The following is a 6,000-nucleotide window of genomic DNA, read 5'->3' on the forward strand; positions in this document are numbered from 1 at the left end:
GTGGGGTCCTTGATGCTCTCTGAGCTTGGTTGCTTTCTTGCAAACGTTTCATGACCCAACTAGGTAACATCATCAGTGCTAGAAGGGAGAGGGGTTTGCAGAGAGGAGGGGGAGGAGGAGGAGGAGGAGGAGGAGGAGGAGGAGGAGGAGGAGGAAGACTGCGGGGTCCTTGATGCTCTCTGAGCTTGGTGGTTTTCTTGCAGACGTTTCATGACCCAGCTAGGTAACATCATCAGTGCTAGAAGGGAGTGTGGGTTGCAGGGAGGAGGAGGAGGAGGAGGAGGAGGAGGAGGAGGAGGAAGAAGAAGAAGAAGAAGAAGACTGTGGGGTCCTTGATGCTCTCTGAGTTTGGTTGCTTTCTTCCAAACGTTTCATGACCCAACTAGGTAACATCATCAGTGCTAGAAGGGAGAGGGGTTTGCAGAGAGGAGGGGGAGGAGGAGGAGGAGGAGGAGGAGGAGGAGGAGGAGGAGGAGGAGGAGGAGGAGGAGGAGGAGGAAGACTGCGGGGTCCTTGATGCTCTCTGAGCTTGGTTGCTTTCTTGCAAACGTTTCATGACCCAACTAGGTAACATCATCAGTGCTAGAAGGGAGTGAGGTTTGCAGAGAGAGGAGGAGGAGGAGGAGGAGGAGGAGGAGGAGGAGGAGGAGGAGGAGGAGGAGGAGGAGGAGGAGGAGGAGGAGGAGGAGGAAGACTGCGGGGTCCTTGGTGCTCTCTGAGCTTGGTTGCTTTCTTGCAAACGTTTCATGACCCAACTAGGTAACATCATCAGTGCTAGAAGGGAGTGAGGTTTGCAGAGAGGAGGGGGAGGAGGAGGAGGAGGAGGAGGAGGAGGAGGAGGAGGAGGAGGAGGAAGACTGCGGGGTCCTTGATGCTCTCTGAGCTTGGTGGTTTTCTTGCAAACGTTTCATGACCCAGCTAGGTAACATCATCAGTGCTAGAAGGGGAGTGAGGTTTGCAGAGAGAGGAGGAGGAGGAGGAGGAGGAGGAGGAGGAGGAGGAAGACTGTGGGGTCCTTGATGCTCTCTGAGCTTGTTTGCTTTCTTCCAAACGTTTCATGACCCAACTAGGTAACATCCTCAGTGCTAGAAGGGAGTGAGGTTTGCAGAGAGAGGAGGAGGAGGAGGAGGAGGAGGAGGAGGAGGAAGACTGTGGGGTCCTTGATGCTCTCTGAGCTTGTTTGCTTTCTTCCAAACGTTTCATGACCCAACTAGGTAACATCCTCAGTGCTAGAAGGGAGTGAGGTTTGCAGAGAGAGGAGGAGGAGGAGGAGGAGGAGGAGGAGGAGGAGGAGGAGGAGGAGGAGGAGGAGGAGGAGGAGGAGGAGGAGGAAGACTGCGGGGTCCTTGGTGCTCTCTGAGCTTGGTTGCTTTCTTGCAAACGTTTCATGACCCAACTAGGTAACATCATCAGTGCTAGAAGGGAGAGGGGTTTGCAGAGAGGAGGGGGAGGAGGAGGAGGAGGAGGAGGAGGAGGAGGAGGAGGAGGAAGACTGCGGGGTCCTTGATGCTCTCTGAGCTTGGTGGTTTTCTTGCAGACGTCTCACGACCCAACTAGGTAACATCATCAGTGCTAGAAGGGAGAGGGATTTGCAGAGAGGAGGAGGAGGAGGAGGAGGAGGAGGAGGAGGAGGAGGAGGAGGACTGTGGGGTCCTTGGTGCTCTCTGAGCTTGGTAGTTTTCTTGCAGACGTCTCACGACCCAACTAGGTAACATCATCAGTGCTAGAAGGGAGAGGGATTTGCAGAGAGAGGAGGAGGAGGAGGAGGAGGAGGAGGAGGAGGAGGAGGAGGAGGAGGAGGAGGAGGAGGAGGAGGAGGAGGAGGAGGAGGAGGAGGAGGAGGAGGAGGAAGACTGTGGGGTCCTTGATGCTCTCTGAGCTTGGTTGCTTTCTTGCAAACGTTTCATGACCCAACTAGGTAACATCATCAGTGCTAGAAGGGAGTGAGGTTTGCAGAGAGAGGAGGAGGAGGAGAGGAGGAGGAGGAGGAGGAGGAGGAGGAGGAGGAGGAGGAGGAGGAGGAGGAGGAGGAGGAGGAGGAAGACTGCGGGGTCCTTGGTGCTCTCTGAGCTTGGTTGCTTTCTTGCAAACGTTTCATGACCCAACTAGGTAACATCATCAGTGCTAGAAGGGAGTGAGGTTTGCAGAGAGGAGGGGGAGGAGGAGGAGGAGGAGGAGGAGGAGGAGGAGGAAGACTGCGGGGTCCTTGATGCTCTCTGAGCTTGGTGGTTTTCTTGCAAACGTTTCATGACCCAGCTAGGTAACATCATCAGTGCTAGAAGGGAGTGTGGGTTGCAGGGAGGAGGAGGAGGAGGAGGAGGAGGAGGAGGAGGAAGAAGAAGAAGAAGAAGACTGTGGGGTCCTTGCTGCTCTCTGAGCTTGGTAGTTTTCTTGCAGACGTCTCACGACCCAACTAGGTAACATCATCAGTGCTAGAAGGGAGAGGGATTTGCAGAGAGGAGGAGGAGGAGGAGGAGGAGGAGGAGGAGGAGGAGGAGGAGGAGGAGGAGGAGGAGGAGGAGGACTGTGGGGTCCTTGGTGCTCTCTGAGCTTGGTAGTTTTCTTGCAGACGTCTCACGACCCAACTAGGTAACATCATCAGTGCTAGAAGGGAGAGGGATTTGCAGAGAGGAGGAGGAGGAGGAGGCGGAGGCGGAGGAGGAGGAGGAGGAGGAGGAGGAGGAGGAGGAGGAGGAGGAGGAGGAGGAGGAGGAGGAGGAGGAGGAGGAGAAGGACTGTGGGGTCCTTGGTGCTCTCTGAGCTTGGTTATTTTCCTACAGATGTCTCATGACCCAACTAGGTAACATCATCAGTGCTAGAAGGGAGAGGGGTTTGCAGAGAGGAGGGGGAGGAGGAGGAGGAGGAGGAGGAGGAGGAGGAGGAAGACTGCGGGGTCCTTGATGCTCTCTGAGCTTGGTTGCTTTCTTGCAAACGTTTCATGACCCAGCTAGGTAACATCCTCAGTGCTAGAAGGGAGTGAGGTTTGCAGAGAGAGGAGGAGGAGGAGGAGGAGGAGGAGGAGGAGGAAGACTGTGGGGTCCTTGATGCTCTCTGAGCTTGGTTGCTTTCTTGCAAACGTTTCATGACCCAACTAGGTAACATCATCAGTGCTAGAAGGGAGAGGGGTTTGCAGAGAGGAGGGGGAGGAGGAGGAGGAGGAGGAGGAGGAGGAGGAGGAGGAGGAGGAAGACTGCGGGGTCCTTGATGCTCTCTGAGCTTGGTGGTTTTCTTGCAGACGTTTCATGACCCAGCTAGGTAACATCATCAGTGCTAGAAGGGAGTGTGGGTTGCAGGGAGGAGGAGGAGGAGGAGGAGGAGGAGGAGGAGGAGGAAGAAGAAGAAGAAGAAGAAGACTGTGGGGTCCTTGATGCTCTCTGAGTTTGGTTGCTTTCTTCCAAACGTTTCATGACCCAACTAGGTAACATCATCAGTGCTAGAAGGGAGAGGGGTTTGCAGAGAGGAGGGGGAGGAGGAGGAGGAGGAGGAGGAGGAGGAGGAGGAGGAGGAGGAGGAGGAGGAGGAGGAGGAGGAAGACTGCGGGGTCCTTGATGCTCTCTGAGCTTGGTTGCTTTCTTGCAAACGTTTCATGACCCAACTAGGTAACATCATCAGTGCTAGAAGGGAGTGAGGTTTGCAGAGAGAGGAGGAGGAGGAGGAGGAGGAGGAGGAGGAGGAGGAGGAGGAGGAGGAGGAGGAGGAGGAGGAGGAGGAGGAGGAGGAAGACTGCGGGGTCCTTGGTGCTCTCTGAGCTTGGTTGCTTTCTTGCAAACGTTTCATGACCCAACTAGGTAACATCATCAGTGCTAGAAGGGAGTGAGGTTTGCAGAGAGGAGGGGGAGGAGGAGGAGGAGGAGGAGGAGGAGGAGGAGGAGGAGGAGGAGGAAGACTGCGGGGTCCTTGATGCTCTCTGAGCTTGGTGGTTTTCTTGCAAACGTTTCATGACCCAGCTAGGTAACATCATCAGTGCTAGAAGGGAGTGAGGTTTGCAGAGAGAGGAGGAGGAGGAGGAGGAGGAGGAGGAGGAGGAGGAAGACTGTGGGGTCCTTGATGCTCTCTGAGCTTGTTTGCTTTCTTCCAAACGTTTCATGACCCAACTAGGTAACATCCTCAGTGCTAGAAGGGAGTGAGGTTTGCAGAGAGAGGAGGAGGAGGAGGAGGAGGAGGAGGAGGAGGAAGACTGTGGGGTCCTTGATGCTCTCTGAGCTTGTTTGCTTTCTTCCAAACGTTTCATGACCCAACTAGGTAACATCCTCAGTGCTAGAAGGGAGTGAGGTTTGCAGAGAGAGGAGGAGGAGGAGGAGGAGGAGGAGGAGGAGGAGGAGGAGGAGGAGGAGGAGGAGGAGGAGGAGGAGGAGGAGGAAGACTGCGGGGTCCTTGGTGCTCTCTGAGCTTGGTTGCTTTCTTGCAAACGTTTCATGACCCAACTAGGTAACATCATCAGTGCTAGAAGGGAGAGGGGTTTGCAGAGAGGAGGGGGAGGAGGAGGAGGAGGAGGAGGAGGAGGAGGAGGAGGAGGAAGACTGCGGGGTCCTTGATGCTCTCTGAGCTTGGTGGTTTTCTTGCAGACGTCTCACGACCCAACTAGGTAACATCATCAGTGCTAGAAGGGAGAGGGATTTGCAGAGAGGAGGAGGAGGAGGAGGAGGAGGAGGAGGAGGAGGAGGAGGAGGACTGTGGGGTCCTTGGTGCTCTCTGAGCTTGGTAGTTTTCTTGCAGACGTCTCACGACCCAACTAGGTAACATCATCAGTGCTAGAAGGGAGAGGGATTTGCAGAGAGAGGAGGAGGAGGAGGAGGAGGAGGAGGAGGAGGAGGAGGAGGAGGAGGAGGAGGAGGAGGAGGAGGAGGAGGAGGAGGAGGAGGAGGAGGAGGAGGAGGAAGACTGCGGGGTCCTTGATGCTCTCTGAGCTTGGTGGTTTTCTTGCAGACGTTTCATGACCCAGCTAGGTAACATCATCAGTGCTAGAAGGGAGTGTGGGTTGCAGGGAGGAGGAGGAGGAGGAGGAGGAGGAGGAGGAGGAGGAGGAAGAAGAAGAAGAAGAAGACTGTGGGGTCCTTGATGCTCTCTGAGTTTGGTTGCTTTCTTCCAAACGTTTCATGACCCAACTAGGTAACATCATCAGTGCTAGAAGGGAGAGGGGTTTGCAGAGAGGAGGGGGAGGAGGAGGAGGAGGAGGAGGAGGAAGACTGTGGGGTCCTTGATGCTCTCTGAGCTTGGTTGCTTTCTTGCAGACGTTTCATGACCCAACTAGGTAACATCCTCAGTGCTAGAAGGGAGTGTGGGTTGCAGAGAGGTGGAGGAGGAGGAGGAGGAGGAGGAGGAGGAAGACTGTGGGGTCCTTGATGCTCCCTGAGCTTGGTTGCTTTCTTGCAAACGTTTCATGACCCAACTAGGTAACATCATCAGTGCTAGAAGGGAGAGGGGTTTGCAGAGAGGAGGGGGAGGAGGAGGAGGAGGAGGAGGAGGAGGAGGAGGAGGAGGAGGAGGAGGAGGAGGAGGAGGAGGAGGAGGAGGAGGAGGAAGACTGCGGGGTCCTTGATGCTCTCTGAGCTTGGTTGTTTTCTTGCAGATGTTTCATGACCCAACTAGGTAACATCATCAGTGCTAGAAGGGAGTGTGGGTTGCAGGGAGGAGGGGGAGGAGGAGGAGGAGGAGGAAGACTGCGGGGTCCTTGATGCTCTCTGAGCTTGGTTGTTTTCTTGCAAACGTTTCATGACCCAACTAGGTAACATCATCAGTGCTAGAAGGGAGTGAGGTTTGCAGAGAGGTGGTGGTGATGGTGTGGTGGTGGTGGTGGAGGAGGAGGAGGAGGAGGAGGAGGAGGAGGAGGAGGAGGAAGACTACGGGGTCCTTGATGCTCTCTGAGCTTGGTTGCTTTCTTGCAAACGTTTCATGACCCAACTAGGTAACATCATCAGTGCTAGAAGGGAGGGAGGTTTTCAGAGAAGAGGAGGAGGAGGAGGGGGAGGCAATGATGACTGTGGTGTCCTTGCAGGAATG

This window comes from Thamnophis sirtalis, unplaced genomic scaffold, assembly GCF_051295495.1.
Source record: "Thamnophis sirtalis isolate CommonGarterSnake01/CBP01778 unplaced genomic scaffold, rThaSir2_p1.2 scaffold_2, whole genome shotgun sequence".
Taxonomy (NCBI): Eukaryota; Metazoa; Chordata; class Lepidosauria; order Squamata; family Natricidae; genus Thamnophis; species Thamnophis sirtalis.